The sequence below is a fragment of the Pleurodeles waltl genome, chromosome 5 (assembly GCF_031143425.1).
Source record: "Pleurodeles waltl isolate 20211129_DDA chromosome 5, aPleWal1.hap1.20221129, whole genome shotgun sequence".
Lineage (NCBI taxonomy): Eukaryota > Metazoa > Chordata > Amphibia > Caudata > Salamandridae > Pleurodeles > Pleurodeles waltl.
The window spans coordinates 1198577764-1198596299 of NC_090444.1; the positions used below are offsets into that span (position 1 = coordinate 1198577764).

General features: G+C 43.0%; 1 protein-coding gene across 1 annotated transcript in view; it reads left to right on the forward strand.

The window, feature by feature from the left end:
• Positions 1–15443, forward strand: part of FOXO3 (forkhead box O3) — a 240883-nt gene extending 225440 nt beyond the window's left edge. The window contains exon 3 of the mRNA XM_069235453.1: positions 8174–15443. The gene's annotated coding sequence lies outside the window, so the exon portion shown is untranslated. The remainder of the gene's footprint in view (positions 1–8173) is intronic.
• Positions 15444–18536: the final 3093 nt, after the last annotated feature.

An 18536-nucleotide genomic window follows, 5' to 3' on the forward strand; every position in this document is an offset into this window, starting at 1 on the left:
ATTTATCATAATCTTTGCTTTTCTGTCATACATTTGCTGATTTGTATTTCTTCGATTCTGTTTATCAGTGATATTGTTTTTCAATTAGATGTTTTCATCAAAATGGTTTTCTTCGAAATGTGCTGCAGTGAGACAACATGATAGCTGCAAATAATATAGGTGCAGAGCTGTAGTTGTGGTGTAACTTTAGGAACCCTCTTCAGGGCATCACTTTTCCATTAACAACACTTTTCTGACGTATCTTAATTAACTCAGTTGGGACCTTGAACATGTGGACGGAAAATCCTATATCACTAATCAGCTCAGTAGGTTACATGATGGAAGTGACTTTGAGACCGGGCATGAGGGATTACCTGTTGATTATGTCATTTGTTTACTATGCCTTCTTAATGCTGTAATGCTTGGGAAATCCCACACAAATTTTGTCTTTGAAATTTGTTACTGACAATAGAATAGCAAGGTGGAATAACAAAAAGTGAGAGACTGTGTGGACATTTCAACTTCTTGAATGCCTGGAACTCGAATATGTTTCATTAAAGATGTGCAGTAAAATTACTGTAAACTGTAGACCTCTTGTTAGAAATGGGGTCTTTGGTTGACAGTCAAGTTACCCCCTGTTCAGGCAAGGACCCTCATTCTAGTCAGGGTAAAATAGAATCACCCTCAGCTAACCTCTGCTTACCCCCTTGGTAACTTGGCAGAGCAGTAGGCTAAACTTCAGAGTGCTAGATGTAAAGTATTTGTACACACACACACGGTAACTTAATGAAACCACTACAAAATGACACAACACAGGTTTTGAAAAATAGAAAATATTTATCTAAACAAAACTTTGGGTTTGTAAAAAAATAGCCCCGCACGAGCGAGTGTGCGTCAAAAAGGGCTTGCGATGCGTCGATTCCACTCACGAGCGGGACCTTGCGTTGCTTCTCCTTTCGTCGATTCAGGGCGCGTTGTTCCTTCTCTGCAGGAGAGCGATGCGTCGATCTGGTCAGCACTCTCGGGTCCGGGCAGGCCTTGCATTGTTTTTGCACGCCCAGCGGTATTTGCGTCAGAAATCCAGCCGCATGGTGATTAAAAAAACATGCAGCGCGGGTTGCGATCTCACCAGCCTCCATCAGCGATGCTGTGCATCGTTTCTCCTGCCCCGGGCATCGATCTTCCGGTCATGTTGCAGGCGAGTGTCATTTTACAGCTGCAAAGACGGCATTGCGTCGTTGCTTCAGCCGCAGATCGGAGTTGCTTCGATCTTTTTCCCACACGGTGCTCTGTGTGTGGATTTCCTCCTCTTAGGCTGCCAGCTTCTCCTTTCAGGGTCCCAGGAACTGGATGGGCACCACAGGGCAGAGTAGGAGTCTCTCTAGAGACTCCAGGTGCTGGCAGAGAGAAGTCTTTGCTGTCCCTGAGTCTTCAAATAACAGGAGGCAAGTTCTAAATCAAGCCCTTGGATATTTGGTCTCAAGATGGAAGGCACATAAAGTCCAGTCTTTACCCTCTTACTCTGGCAGAAGCAGCAACTGCAAGATAGCTCATCAAAGCACAGTCACAGGCAGGGCAGCTCTTCTTCCTCAGCTCTTCAGCTATTCTCCAGGCAGAGATTCCTCTTGTTTCCAGAAGTGTTCTTAAGTCTGTGGTTTTGAGTGCCCTCCTTATACCAAATTTCTCCTTTGACGTAGGCCTACTTCAAAGTAAAGTCTCTTTTGAATGTGAAATCCTGCCTTGCCCAGGCCAGGACCCAGACACTCACCAGGGGGTTAGAGACTGCATTGTGTGAGGGCAGACACAGCCCTCTCAGGTGTGAGTGACCACTCCTTCCCTCCCTCCTAGCACAGATGGCTCATCAGGATATGCAGGCTACACCCCAGCTCCCTTTGTGTCACTGTCTAGTGTGAGGTGCAACCAGCCAAATTGTCAAACTGACCCAGACAGGGAATCCGCAAACAGGCGGAGTCACAGAATTGGTATAAGCAAGAAAATGCTCACTTTCTAAAAGTGGCATTTTCAAACACAGAATCTTAAAGTCAACTTTACTAAAAGATGTATTTTTAAATGGTGAGCCCCCAAACTCCACATGTCCATCCGCTCCCAAAGGGAATCTTCACTTTAATCAGATTTAAAGGTAGCCCCCATGTTAACCTATGAGAGGGACAGGCCTTGCAACAGTGAAAAACAAATTTAGTAATATTTCACTGTCAGGACATATAAAACACATTACTATATGTCCTACCTTAACCATACACTGCACCCTGCCCTTGGGGTTACCTAGGGCCTACCTTAGGGGTGTCTGACATGTAAGAAAATAGGTTTAGGCCTGGCATGTGGGTACACTTGCCAAGTCAAATTTACAGTTAACACTGCACACGCAGACACTGCAGTTGCAGGTCTGAGACCTGATTACAGAGCCACTTATGTGGGTGGCACAACCCGTGCTGCAGGCCCAATAGTAGCATTTGATTTACAGGCCCTGGCACCTTCAGTGCACTTTACTAGGGACTTACTAGTAAATCAAATATGCCAATCATGGATAAGCCAATTACATACACATTTTGTAAAGGAGCACTTGCACTTTAGCACTGGTTAGCAGTGGTAAAGTGCCCAGAGTAACAAAAACAGTAAAATCAGAGTCCAGCACACATCAACAACCTGGGGAACAGAGGCAAAAAGTTAAGGGAGACCACGCCAAGGATGAAAAGTCTAACCCCTCTGTAAATAAATTGTATATAAATGTGGAGTATCTATGTCAGCAGTCTCAAACCTCTTGTGTACCAAGAGCTACTTATGTTCAATGAAAATCATTGCAAGCTACTGATATTATTAGTGTTATAATAGTGACCGCATCACACATGTTTACATTAGTGGTCACCATATGTAAGATTACAACCAGCGATCACCTCAGTGCATCATCCAGGGTTGCCAGCAGTTATATTAAAAGGCTTTGCCAATTTGGAATGCCTCTACATAGGTAATATACAACACTCACAGCTGCAATGCCCCTGACATGAAAGTAGTAACTTTAGTAATAAGTAAGCCCATGTGATTTATCACGCAAAAAACAGCTATAAATCTGTTTTGGAAAATTCAATTTTTCTCCAAACATCAGCCAAAGAGTTCTGAAAATAAATACATTTTGTCTTGGATACACATGTTTGGCATGTATACACTAATCCAGTAAGCAGAAGGTTCTAATTAAGTAGGTTGAGATGTACACCAGAGCTATTTACAGGTACTTAGAGAGCTCATTGGAGAAGCCTGGTCTCTGTAATCATAACTGTGTGTCCCCAGTGTGAGATGTGAGCACGTTGTTGGGACTGAATAGTACTCTGCATGGTAAAGATGTGTATCCCTGCTTGAGTGCCCTACTGTACTGTTGTCTGGATCCCTAATGCTGAATTTCTTTGTCCTAGGAGAGCACAGATCATGCGTGTGTGTGATGACATAGGCCTGTCTCATGGATTGTGATCTTGTTGGTCACCCAAAGTGCTAACCTCATAATGGTGGAAGGCTACCTCCTTTACGAGGAGTTAGGGAGAATGGGCAAGGTGGTGGCTGCATACCGTGTAGTGATCAGTAGTAGTGAACAGGTCCTTTTTATCCTGTGTCACTGGAGTGAGTCCTACAAGCTCACTTACCTTTTAAAAAGTTCAGCTGATGTGTGCTTAGATGTGGAGTGCTGCGCAGCGAACTAATTGTGACACTACTTTAGTCGCTTGTGTGCCTGAGAAGGGTACAGTACAAGGATGAGGCAGTACTGTGGAGTGCATGAGTGGTTAGTAAATGTACTTGAGTATATGTATGCCTGAGAGGAAAGCTTCAGTACTGAACAGTGCGCACAGACTCAATGTGGGAGCTGAATGCATGTATACATGCAAAGGTACAATGTTTAGAGGTATTAGTGCTGGATAGTAACTGTGCTTGCTGTGGGTGTGCCTGAAAGGATGCATTATATGCAGGGCACTTGGTTACATTTTGGGAAGCCCAGGCCTGTCTGGTGAAGACATGAGGAGGAGAGAAATCCTGCTCAGACAGATTTGTGGATTGCTTCTTTCCTGTGAGCTGGAAGGGACAAACACTGGAGGGAGGAGAAAATCTTTCTTTGCACTTAAAGAGGTTGCTGTTTGATCCAATAATAGATCACAAGGAAGGTGCCTGGTCATATTTTAAGAAGGGAAATGAGGCTGATAAGGGAATCATAAAGAGTAGGGCTAAGAGCCTGGGATTAACCTTTTGAGCACATATGAATGTGGCTGACTGCCAGGTGTGAACTCTGGTCACTACCATTAATTGTTTAGGGCCAGTCAACTTCGGAATTCTGTCTGCTTTGACAAACCTCTTTAATGAGAAAATAAGAAATAGAGAAGTGTGCACTTGAAAGGAAGCACATCCCCCAACATAAAACTTCAAAGAATCAGTCTCTAAATCACATTTGGTGTCTGGAAAAGGACTATAAGAAGGAAGGGTTGAGTCCTCAAAAATGTGTCATCTGCCAAGCAGCCAGACAGGCTGTTTGAAAAGGAGAATCTCTGCAAGACGTCTGACTGGGACTTGGTGCAAAGGCCTGGTAGTCTCCCTGCTGGGTGAGGGGACATCATCCTGGACACAGATATCACTTCCTCTGGAGCACCATTGCCTGCCTGCTTACCAAGACCAATGTGCCCTGTGATGAAGAGGAGAGCATTGGAGGGAGCGAGGTCCAGTGAAGCAGCCTGCACAAGGATTTAGTGAGCGAGGTGTGAGGCTGTGCACTGATTTGGTCATTGCCCATGTTCAATATCGGCTCTACAATCAACATATGCCAGAAGAGGGCCGCATTGTTTTGAGCTGTCTCTGAAGCGCTGGGTGGGAAGCACAAAGCCGCATTGCTGCACCGTGGTGCCCCATATGCCAGGAGAGGTCACTGATTAACTGATTTTAGGCTAAGGTGTACAGGGCTTGTGACTGCCAAATTTGACGACCCCGTATGCCAGGAGGAGCCACCATGCGGATGGCAATCTCTTAAGGAGTTTCTGTATTCAGCACCACTTTGGCCTAGGTCTTTGCCCGGACCGAAGCCCGCATGTTGTGATCTGTGCCTGACAGTCCCTGAGGTTCGCCATGATGCCACCGAGGATGTAACACCCTTGTTGAAGCTCAGTTCAGGCGCTGGAGGATCACACCAACACCCACGGCTTGCTCTGCTAAGAGGAAGAGCAACTTACCTTCTGTGTCTGCCGAGTGGGAGCAACTCCGATTACTGGAAATTGACCAACAGCACTGCTTGACATGCTGCTGCACCGATTGCGGATGGCCTGATTTCACCATACAGGATCCAGGCTTGGGTGAGCCCGAGGAGAGGGCACACACTGCTCTGTTAAATACTTCCATACAGCCAGAGCGGGTAACACTGAAACCTGAGCCTTTGGGCAACTTGCAAGTAACAGTGCTGTGGCACCATAGACACTTCTGACTAATTCCTAAAGAGTCAAAGGGAGTGCTCTTGAGTACAGCCCAATGGTTTGCATTGCTAAGACGTGGCTACCAATGCAAGGGGAATAACCCCGAACACCTTCACGGAGGAGGGTGAGAAAGGGATGTGCTTTATAAATACTAGTGCCCTGACCTCAACAAAGGATTGTGTTATTGCTCTTGAATGTCGTATACCTTTGCATATGTAGAGTTAAAAATAAAATGCTGCTTTCCTTAGACAAAGGAGTATTGGACTGGACGTTGATTTAGGATGTGTGCTGTTTGCGTTGTGACTTATGAGTCCTGTATCTACATACCCACCCGAGGCAGCCTTGACTGCTCGACCACAGCTACCACTGAGAATCAAGTACAGAAGGAGCACTTGGTCCAGTTGCTACGGGCCCATAGTATGCTGGGCCCTGGGACATTAGCAGGAAGGTGTAGATACAGGTCAGTGAAGATGGTCATTTCCTTTGAATGGATGAATAAAACTGGCTCTATAGGAACGTTATGGATTTTGATATTAAAGATTGTATGGTCAAAACAATTAAAGTGTAACCCTGGTGAAATTAACTGGGTTGTCCCTCAAGGTTTCCACGCCTTGATTGCAGAAGCTAGTTGCAAAAGCAAAGTACTGCAAAACTAATTATGTATAGCTAAAAGTATGACGTATGCCTGTCTTCTAAACTCAAGTGCAGAACATGAACTCCACAGCCTCCTGGCAGGGGCCCATAAGGAGACACGACCGGCGAGGGAGGACATTTGAACTGGTTAAGTCTAAATATGAAGACTAGCACATTTGCAGAAGTGAGGAAGTAAGGAAATATATGAAATCGATTTCATAGTAAGATATATACACCTGTGTATTGAAAAGGCTCAACTTTCTTCTTTCACTGCACAATGAAAAACTAGACAGAGAATAGCATTTGGTATCTAATTTGTAGCTGTGGCTTCACACCATAGCTGTCTAATTGACGTATTGTTACCAATTCCTTAAGATATACATAGCGGCTTAGGCTCTTCCCACAGCAGCATCACTATTTCACCTGACACTATTGGCTATTTGATGGATCATTGGGCTTTCCCGGAAGTGCTTGCTTTGGAATGCATGAGGGATAGGGTGACCAGATGGCCCGGATTTCCACAGACAGTCCCGGTCTTTTAGAGGACTGTCCCTTTAGAGGACTGTCCCGGTGTCCCGACGCTTCTCTTAATTTTAAATAAATGTCCCTGTTTTTGGGACAAAGGACAGATCATCTAGGGAAGCATAAGTTAAATGTTTGCTCTCCTTTAACAGACACCTACAAAGTATGAAATAATTAATTTAATTTATCTGTTATTGTGAGGCAACACAGTCAGTCCCCTGTCTGATCCCAGCAGAGAGAGGTGGGTGGTGGCGGATGGGGGGTGCTGGGTGGGAGGTCAAGCCATAGCTAATTTTATATATGTGGTTTTGAAGGTGTGTGTGTGTGTATGTGTGTGTGTGTATATATATATATATATATATATATATATATATATAATAAGCAAACACACACACATGTATAGGCACACATTCACAAAGCTACGCAAAAAACCGGGATAGGCCAGATATAAAAGTGAGAGTAAAGTCTTTAGTCCTTCTTTTATGTCTGACCTGTCCCGGTTTTTGCTCTCAAAATATGGTCACTCTAATGTGGGATGATTTTATATGAAAAGTACACCCAGTCATCAAGCAGTATCTCGCATTTACCTCTTTCCGTACATGCATTCTCCACTAAAAGCAGCCCTTTTTGCTACATTTTTCCGCCAGCAGTGTTGAAACCCAGTTGCACGGGCTTTAACCTAATAAACATCACCCGTGCAAGCAACGCATGTAAACGGCATTTGTGAATGCCTGTTTTCAAGTATGGTAGTACTTTAACAACCAGACGTTTTGGTTTTGCCGTCTTGGTTTCATAATGATATGCAGCTTGACCTTGGAGAGTCTCCCATACGGGTAGGCAGTGAGAAGATGCTAAAGCAGACAGTAACTGCGACAGGTAACCAGCAGAACCGCCTCATAATGTATGCCCAGAACGAGTCTTAAAAATACGAAGAAGCAACACATGTTCATTTGATCAAGGAAATGTATTCGCTGCTCGGTTTTGCAGTTGATTTTCACTGTAATGAAAATGCCTTACAGGTCATCGGAAAACTGAGTATAGTCTATGACAAGTAATAAAGGACGGCTACTTAGTGAAGTGAATGGATTGCAATGATTTTTGCTAAAACAGAAAATGAAGGCATGCTTCACATGAATTTGCTCAGAAGAATATTATTGAATTGATCATTTTAGATTTACCACAGCCATCTTGTAACGCTTTCTCAAGGGCTGTGAAGATATTTCTATGACAATCTATGAGCTGCACTCGAGCAAATCTTTGTGAATTTTATTTGCACAAGACAATTTTAAAAATCTCCTATGCATATATAAAGTTGCTGCAGTGTGTTTTTAGAGTGCACTATGAAGCCAGTTGGTGAAAGGCTGGGATACTCACTGATATTTATTCATTTGTGTTACTCTGCTCTTGATACCCTGCCAACTTAAAGCCATACTCTCTAGCAAGTACATCTGACAAATTTCATTGCCATGCAGCCTAACCCTTTAATCTTAGCACCAAAATGTGTAACACTGATTCAAATAATAGTTCAAATCGTCGTTTTGCTCAGTGAAATTACTCATGTTTTCTTTCTCCTTTTTTCAACTCAGGTCCATCAACTGACAAGAGTACGGAACTCTAGCCCTTTTGCCAAATTTGCTGTCATGCAAGTGGACAGTGATACAGTTTACAGCATATGACATTTGTTAACCCTGCATCCCTTTTCCTCATGAAGCAGAGACTGTTAAAGAACCTCACCCCACCCGCCCACCTCTAGCTTTCTCTCACCAGCCCTGAAAACCCTGCACCTCCACCCTAGCTGAAGATCATCTTTGGAGTCGAACCCGTTTTAAAAGTATGCAAGATCATCTGGAGGAGAGAACCCACCTGCTCTGGAGAAAATGGTCATTGCCATCCTGTGAAGAGCACTGTGTAGTCTAACCATGGTGTTTGTAACTGTGTATGTGGCGTGTGAAGAGCTTTGTGACTAGCGTGATTTTCCTACGATGTATTCTTCAGTGGATTACTTTTTGTTCTGCAATTTTCTTTTTCTGTCCTTGTTGGCAGAACCTTCCATGCGTGCCCAAAAACACATGCTAAGGAAAGGCTGTACTACCCAACAGATTTCATTCTCTGTGGCATGAGGCTGTCTGCAAGCAACGGACGTTGTTGCCTTGCTCTCTTTATCTTGTTCTCACTACCACTCTGTCTTTTCTTGTAACTCCTGTCTCACACAGTAGCAGAGTTGATCACCTTGTAGGAAAAATGGGGTTTGTATTCTCTACATTGGGATGTCCCTTTTGTTTACAAGTGTGGTAGCCTAGTTTTCTCTCCCAGATACCCGTTACTTTGTGTCAGCCACCCTTAATAAATTGAGAGTTACTGAGTAGTAATGTGGTAGGTAGGCTAGGCTAAAAGGAAACCAGGCATAATAGTCTGCCTGTCTTTTTTGGAATATTGTTTTTGTTTAATAGTTCAGTCTGAGCATCCACATGGTGGTTGGCCGCGTGGGGATGATAATTCATTGAAGGTGCATCATGTCCTGTAGGTCAGAGATTGGTGTCTTGCTACCCCCTATTAACCAATGCAGACTCAGTTATCGGTTTTGGGTACCCGTTAGCTGAACCTAAACTGTGGTCAAAAAGAAAATGGTGCAATGCTCTCAAAGGCCAGTGAAGAATTAATTTATACCACTTTAGGGGTGTTATTATGGAAAATTGGTGCTTTTACGTGTCCTGTCTTTATTGTGCATTTTGCTAATTTTGTTTAATTATTTCTGGGAGGTCAGAGGGAGGGGCAGGAATGGGTGGGGAGTTGGGTGATGCCTCTATTGGTACAGTAGAACATGCTATGAAGTTACAATATTTGAAAAATACAGCGTATGTATTCTTCTCCAGAGTGATATATGAAGACGTGTTTTCTTTGCAAAACTGCATTATGCATATAAATATATAAATATATTTTATTATGTACAGAAATAGATTACTACGGTGCATGGGTGTAAGGAAAACAAACTAACATTTCAACCAAACGTGTCAGCGCATGAGTGTCTTGTCTCCTATGCAGCCTCTGTGCACTAGCATACATCCACAGATCATCTGCCTGCCGCCCTGAATTCCAGTAGCCTCCTGTTCAAAGATGGGCGCTTTAAATTGTAAACGCTTGATACTTTCTGTGTTCCATTTTAACAGTCCTACTTTTCAGTTTGTCCATCTTCTTAGTGCTTTGGTAAGACTCCCTCCAATTTGAGGTTGTGGTAGATGCATTACATGTGTTATTTTGAGTGCTATGTTAGGTCTTGTTGGCTGTGGTAACGATTCACGTGTGGGACCCATAAATATTTTTCCTCAAAACCTCCTATTTAATTAATCTGTTTATTTAACCTTTACTAACAATGAAATTAATTTGTAGCATTTTCAAAATCAGGTAACGCCAAGGCTAAAAAAATCACACCACATTAAAAAAATGTGTATTTATCAAAACTGTCCTTCTAAGAGAAGTTTCAAAGATCATTTGTTGGCCATAGGCTGGGTACCTATAGGAGGCAGACTTTGTTAGATGCCTGTCAGAAACAAAATGTCCACTTCATGATGTTAGCTATTCCACTGCACATGCTAAATTAATTTTCTGTGTCTGCAGTTGGATGTTTTATGAATTATGTTTATGTAAATACCTGTAATAGTAAGTTTCAAATAATATAATGGATGGCTGTGCTTGGGGTAAATGTGTTTTTCCCCCCAAGCCTCTTAGTGCAGTGCTCTTGACTGTTGGGGGCCAAAATTAAGACTTGAGTGTCAGTAAGATCTCCATTTTCCCACAGTTATTGACTCTTTCACTGCCACTCAGTTTGATGTGTCTTGCTGCCCTCAATCCAGTTAACCTTCAACCTCTGACAGAAGAAGTCCCCCATTACTAGGTCACTATGATACAGGAGCAATTCATGGTCCACATAACCAGTAACAGCTTTGAAGAATATCAGCATCATACCTGAAACCAAAAAGTGAGAAGGCAAAGGGGATGCTGGCAGTCTGGAATAACGTGAAACCCAACTTAAAGTCCAGCCAATCAATTTTAACCATCACTGCCAAAGACCTGTTTAAACACATGGGTTCCCACTGGTTGTTAACAGTGTTTTCTACACAACCCTTCAAAAAAACACAATTGGTAATTCCAAATTCGAGATCAGAAAGATCCTTTCTAAAGACAATTCTGCTCCTTTTCAGAAAGTTCATGTTGACTGTAATCTTCAACACACTTAATCTTGCTAAAAGTGGACTATGGAAAGGCCTGGACCATCTTTTGCTGTACTCCTATTTAGTATTTACCCAATCTCTGTAAACCTCATTGCATAGCCACAGTCCAGAAAACCTTTCTTTGACACTGAGACAAAACCAGACTTGAGTTTAATTCATTTGCTGCATACAAAAGCCTGTCCCTGCCAAAGGCACAATCTACCTCACTGAGAAACTGAAGCTGCTCACTATATTTTCGACCAATATTTATACGGCTTTACTTCTAGAGAGGTCTCTATGGGGAAGAACAGTCTTCAGGGGCACTGACCTTTAGGTTATGCTTTGAGTAATAGTCCTTTCCCTTGAGACTCCCTTGGCCGCCAAACAAAACTACTGATGCCACATTGCAGGATTGTCACCTATGCCCTTAGCTCCCTCAAAGACAACCAAGTGGTAGTTGTGCTGCAAAAAAATAATGCATTTATTAATTCTCACTGTAAAGGAGTAGGAGGAGCTTAGTTTACTTTTGTCCACTCACCTCTCCTGTGGATGAGGCAACACAGTGCTAGTTTACACAACTTTCTTGATGGAAACTTTGCAGCATAAAGGCAAGGCTAACTTGCTGGATGAAATATTTGGGAAACTGCTGGATCACAAAGGAATAGTTGATATCCTCAACTCCATCACAGCCTAATAATGAGTACTATGTTTCACAAGCCACTATTTGCTTTAAACGCGTAGTAATCCGTGCAACAGAGTGTATTGTACTTGATTACACACATGGTAACTAACCCAAACTCATCCATTTTTACAACAGATATAATTCTATACGAATTTACTAATACATGTGTTGTTGTCCATTAGATTAGTTTCTGTTCATCATGTGTCACCACCATGTCTGCCCTCAACAGAGGTTACTTGGTATAAGCTGGTGAGATTTGTTTCTTAACAACGTCTGTTTTATTCCTCCATTCACTTCAATGGCAGTGCTGAAATTTGTCAGAACATTGCCTGCAATTGGCCTGCTGATTTTTTTGGCTGTCTTGTCTGCCATAAATGTGTTTGAGCACTACTGCATTGTATTTGAATCTTTATTTTATCTGCTTTTGGCCATCAATGAAGTAACAGCGCACCCCCTCTCCTCTCTCGAGGGATTCTTTTGTGCAGGTCACCGGTTCATGTGGAGCACAGAGGCTGAAAATATGTCACCCTGATAAATCTCCTATATGCTTACTTCTTTATTAAGTTGGCTTTGATCAGGATAAAATAACTTATCCACCACAGCGTCTTCTTTGAATGCATGGGCCTTGACGGTGGCCCATTTATTGGATTCAAAGCGTCCAAGTGTCAACTGGCGCTGCCTGAGGATTGCACAGTGGGGGGCTAAGTCCCCGACACACCTCTGGGGTTCGGTGCTGTTTGAATGCTTAGAACAAACTGGGCCTAGTTTAGGCAAAATTCTTGTAGCACATTGATCCAGCGGAATGGTAATTAAATAGTAGCATTTGAGTAAAAGGCACTAAGTTCATGTAGTGAGATTAAATCTCAGAACACTAATGTGCCTATCGGCACGTTTTTTATAGGCCCCAATAGCACCAAAAGGAGTTCATTGATGAGACTGTCCTCAGTGCTTAAACCTTATGGGGTGCAGCCACAACGAACACATTAGATTAAATGTGAGAAGGGGAAAGCCAATGTGATTCCTCCAAAGGTTGCCCCCAACTGCTGGTGTAGGAAGGTTCTAGAATGCCCTTCAGAACCGATCAGTAAGGCAAACGAGCCGAGGAGAAATTGTTGGAGCGAGGCTAGGGCGACTGCTGGCATTCTGGATCTTGTAGCAGGCCAGTAGGTAGCCTGTCAGCATCCCTTCTATTTCTAATGCGTCCGCGACTTCGGCTCAGAGCCCATAACACTGGACGGTGCCTCCGATTACATTTATTGACTAGTTTTGCTGTCAGTCATACTTTTTTGACAGTTTTTAACATGACTGTCTTCGCTTTGGATGAATAGTGTGCTCTCACGTGCAGTAAGTGCAGCCATAGCTCACCAGTGCTGTCAGTGCCCCTCGAGCATCATTTGACGCTCTTGGCCATGAAGCCTTGTACTGGGATTTACATGGAAGGGTAGCTCTACTTCTGTTTAACGACTCGCAATGTAAGTTGATGTTTGTGGATTCCCTGTCATCCTCTGTGAGGTTGGATCCATTCTTCCTTTCCCTACTTATTTCTTAGGCTTCCTGTCGATCAAAGAGGACGGTGGCATTTCTTAGCTCTCTGTATCCGAAACATTCTCCTGAATTGACCCTTGCCACAGCTTAGGCTTAATTTGTGCTTTGAGAACGTGAGCTGATGTTTTGGTAATTGTTTTTAATATGACATTGTTCTGCCCAGTCCAGACTTCCCTAGCTGCCCTGTGCTTTGCCCAGTCTGCAAACTTTGGCAGACATTTACCGATAGCAGTTGCAAGGCACTGTACACCATTAAGCTTATTTCACTCCTCAAGCTTGAATTCTCTCCTACAACCATATTTTCTAGGCATTCTCCGCTTTATGAAGGACTTGTTTGGTCAGGCTTGTGCGTTATTGAAGTCTGTCTTATTCTGCAAAATCATTCTTGTGTAAAATGCATGGTGCTGTTCGTCCTGATAAGAAGGTGCTTTGTACTATGCTGTTTAATCTGCCCAGTCGGATGCTACGCGCTAACCCATCCTAGTGTCCTGTAACTGCTTTGAAATGTCTGCTCACTTGGAGAAACACGCTAGTTTTCTCGCAGGACATTGGGGTACAGCACACGACACAGAGCAAGGGCTATACGAGCACTGAATACTTACAGTTGGGGCGAGAAGCTTCATTTTATCCCAAGTCACCACTATATTGATAGAATGAAGACAGCCTTTCAGTAATTCCAATCGACTTTTCCCATAATTTTATGAAATTAGAGCATAGAACTTTGTTAACTATTTCTTTTACTAAATCACCAGTGCCAGTTGGTGCCCAGTAGGTTGCGTTCCATAAGATCATGTAGTTCAGAGGCTACGTTTGCATTCTGTGAGAAATGCACTGGTTGTACGTGCCAGTGCTCTGAATCTGGGAGGAACCAGGCACAAGACACAATGAACTCGGGCAAAAAATGTCATAAGTAAGATAAAAGCAAGCATTAGAAACCAGAGATAAAAAGTGGAAAGGGCAAAACCCAAGCCATCTACAGAAAGAAATGAGGGGGGAACCTCCACTTCTTATTCTTTGTGTATTTCCTGTGGTTAAATGACCTTAGTCATATAGCAAGCACAAAGAAATGAGAACAATCCGTAGACTTGTGCAGTAGAAAAGGTGCATGTCACACGAGTATCTGCTTGCCACCCTTTGTGACCTTTTGTTAAAGGATTGCACCCCACAACCCTGGTGGAAGCACATTTTCACTAGAAAACACCCACTTCTTATTATTTTTAATGATCCTGGGTTAAAGTTTAAATTTGCTCACAAGTGCTATATACTAGGAGTTTGAAAACTAATATTGCACCAGCCTAGATCAGCTCCAGCGCCGTGGTGCCCAAGGTGTTTTGAAAACAGTACCTTGCCGAATCGAACATACCTTTTTCTTAGTGTAGGTTTGTAAAACCAATGTACATGTGTACACAGTGGCACTTGAGATGTTGTCCTCCATCTTAGTCCGCCCGTTTCACGGACAAGGCAATGCCAGGCATAACATGACAAGTAGGGACAGCTTGTGAAAACTTGTCCATTTAGTGACACCCAGATGCAGAGGTCCATTGAGAAAGTTCATTGTTACACTAAACCTGTTACTCTCTTCCCTAGTTTCCATACCGCATCTGCACTACAAACAAATGGCTGTATGTCGCTAGGTTTACTTCTTTCTGCTCATTATATAATGTGTGAAATGTGTTCTCTGTGGAACCCGAAAGGGAAGATTCCGCCGCCCATATTTTATCATGTGTATATTGTTTCTGTTTTGTATTCATGTTCGCCCAGTAGCTTTTGTCCCTATCAAGTCCTTCCGGGTCAAGTTGTTTGGTAGTGGGCAGCATGGCTAAGGAAAAGCAGCCACCGCTACCCCCAATGAAAGGAAGGGATGGAAGAACATTTACAGTATTCGCCCCCACAGTCTCCTACTCGTGATCCAGTACGCAGGACCAGATGAATTTATTCTTATACCAGTTACAAAAGAGATGGTCATTTCAGTTTCCTGTAGTACATGAACAAAAATATGATGGGTGAGGCACCAGTCCACACATTACCTGCACACACTGCTTTCCTTCCATCTTTGCGAGCAGAACCTTCCACACCACTGCCTTGTTTGAAAGAGTTTACACGCTTCATCTGTGTGTAGTTTATGGGTTTGCATATGAACTGCCTGGTACTTTCTTTTAAAGCGGTGCACTATCATGCTGTATTCACATACTCCGAAGAGCATCGACACCCAGGAGCCTTGACGAAGGTGTGCACTACTTTGCTCTCTACAACATGGGTGTGATGTCCAGCTCTCTCCTCCCCTTCCAGTTGTGATAGAGATGCAGTGCTTTTCTCTACTTGGTGTTAGTAGAAATTGCCTTGTGTATTCAACTTTGAATTGTAATCTACTTTGTAAAACAGATAGTGAAGCATGTAAATAAAGCATAATGGATCTCTGCATTTAATGTGTGACGATGTCTGTCTAAATTTCTTCCACCTTATGTGCGTGCGGTGGTGAAAACCGAGGTTAACAAAGTGGAGCTCAGTTCTTCACACCTTCAAACCAGGCATTAGTTTGTAGAAGAGTTAATGTTTGTTAATTTGTCACCAGAATCATGTAAAGCAGTGATATCAGAAAAGATTCATTTTGTCAGCCCTGGTATGCAAAGAAATGAAGATAGTCATTAAAATGTAAATCAATTTGGTTATGAGAAAAGCAAAATTATGAAAAGTATATTAAATCCCTGGGAAATAATGGTATTTCAAGGGAAAGTACAAGTCTGTTTGGTTTTTACTAATGAGTGATCCTTTTACTGATCCTCCATAGATAAGGGATCTGAATCAGAACTGAAAATCTCCTCCAAGCAGGCAAACTTTGGGCTTTGGGAAGGTTTTCACAATAGAGTTCATCTTTGAAATTAGCCCTGATGGTCTTCTCTGACACACCCATAATTCTTTACCCTATTTACCCCTTTGGCCACTTACATAGTTTGCTCAGTGGGCGGCGGCATCATCCTCTGCTTCAAAATCCAAGCTGGAGGTCCCGAATGAAAGGGGATGGCATCGTGGCCAATTTCATCTCATTGCTGACAGGACCAATGCATGTGGAGGTGCAGTGTATGGAAGCATCCAGCTCAGAGCCGCAGGGATCGCAGGAATGCACCTGCCCTTGGGGAACAATCCAAAGAGTTGCAGGCCATCTTGAACTTATCTAGCATTACTAACCTGAAGGCTCTAATATGTGTGGGGTCGATTGAAGAACTGGGATGCTCTGGTCTTGTCTTTGTAGGTGCAGCTGTCAAAAGCTGAAGAATTTGTTGTGAGACATAGATAGAGCCCCAGACCATGCATTTGGGGCTGAAAAAATATGAACCAATGTAAGGATGAAGTTTGGTGCCCGATGCAGTCTGGTGACTTCATGTCCAGAAGAAATGTCTAGGGTGGAGTCAGGTGGCCTCACCTGTGGCGGTGGAGAGTCATTGCCAGGAAAACGTTTTTGAGGCAGTCTGAAACATAGACAGAATATGCATAAGACAAGGAAAGGAGTTGGCTAGAAGATTTTCGACCAGAAGTATTGTTAAAAAAGTAAGTCATTTTTTTCTTGGCACCTAAATTAGTTCAGAAACCTTAGGAGCTTGTGTCCTTTAAATTACTGAGAGCATTCAAGAAGTTTTAATGTCAGGAGTTTCCAGAAAACTGCATTCACCCAGAAGACCAAGTGACACCCACAAAGTGCAAACACAGTTGTTTAGAGTGACACCCAATTTAACTGGCATAAACAAAGAACTGAGTAATTTGCCAGGACCACGCTCACACATTAAGTGACACTAGGGACTAGAGTAAAACTTTAATGTTCCTCTCTGGCTAGGAAATGGCAGATGTTTGTGAGGATCATTGTGTCCTCTGTACTCGGGCCTGCCATGTCTTGCTTGGCAGTACCAGGTAGGGAAAATATGTAACAGTGATAATCGCTATATCCTATTTAGGACATGGTGACTATCACTTGAAAACCCTGTGGCAGACAAGCCATCGTGGGTTTATGCCAGGAGGGCCAGATGTGACTCTCCCGGAATGCCAGAATGGAAGCCTTGAAGGGAAAGTTAGTAGAGGGACAGCCGGAGAATCTTTCAGAGGACTCAGACTTACAGTTGTCCATAGTTCCATGCCCTCTCAGAAGCCCTTCTGCTTTTCAAAAGACAGAACCTAAAGTGGGGGGCTGTTGAGCCCGACACAGCCTCTAATTCTTGTGCCATTTCTAAAAATGGAAATCTGTGTACCTTACTAGCAAGATTTGTACAACAGAGAGAAACCTCCGGACATGAGCTAGCAGACTTTGCCTGGCCTGAACAGTAAGTGTTACAGGTTTGTCATCAAATCCTTGCAACATATTTGAACAATGTAGTAGTCTGGATAAAAGTGCTCTGATGCACTTTTAAAGAGCTGCCCCTGGGTGTCTCCACCAAATTAAAAAATAGTTTTGGTTTCTGTGACTGGAGAATATTATAATAGTTCTACACTGCCCTCAAGTCCTCACAACCTATGCAATACCAGCATGGATCACAGGGCTTTCAAGTGAGATTATGTTTCCATTAAGATCACCCAGACAGCCGCTCCCATGTATTCCTCTTGACCCGTCATCTGCTATTGCACACACAACGTCCTGCTTCCCTCCCCTGATACACTTATCATTGCCACCACGGAATCACAAGAGCTGTCATAGAGTGACTGGACGGGTAGCCCACAGAAGCAACAAACCCAGAGATATTAAGGGCCAAAATTACGTAAACTACAATGGATGAGTTCCAAATTGACTCGCAGTACATCTGGTGTGTGGGTTACAGGTTAAAGAAAGTTCTAGGAAGACCCATCACTACAGCATTGGCAGAAACGTGTTACTAAGGTATGTGACCTTTACTCCACAGGTTTAACATCAGAACATAGAGTAGTCATATCACAGGCGATAAGTAAGAAATTGGATTATTAGAGTGGATGACTACCTACCTCATGTTATAATCACAATCTGGTTGAACCCTCAAAGTCACTAAATTAGCCTGAGCGCAATCCGTTGGCAGCTGTGTCATAGAGCAGACAGGCTTGGCTTAGGGCAATGTGTAAAATATTTTTGCAGTGCCAAAAGAGTAATAAAGTCAAAATGCAACACAATAAAATCCAAAACAATTAGAATAATAGAGTACAATTTAATAAACAAAATAGCTCTTATATGCCAAATATTCAATAAGGGGCATATACATTTTTCAGGTTTTAAGTAGGAATAGCACCAAGAAGCATAAAGTCCCAATGATAGTCAATTGTTGCCCTAAAACAGGACCCAGGAGCAATTTGTGGCTGACCGCAATGGAGCACCGGTTGGATATACCAACCAAGTTTATATTAGTCAAAGATTTCATCTTCTGACAGTACGCATCTAAAGCCTTTCTCTCAGGCACTTTGAGACTCAAAGGGTAACAAGTAGAAGCCAAACAGCAGGTTCTAGGCCAGGTCCAGTTGTCAATTGTCAGCTGCAGGAAAAGTCCTCTTGTAGCTTGTTGTGTC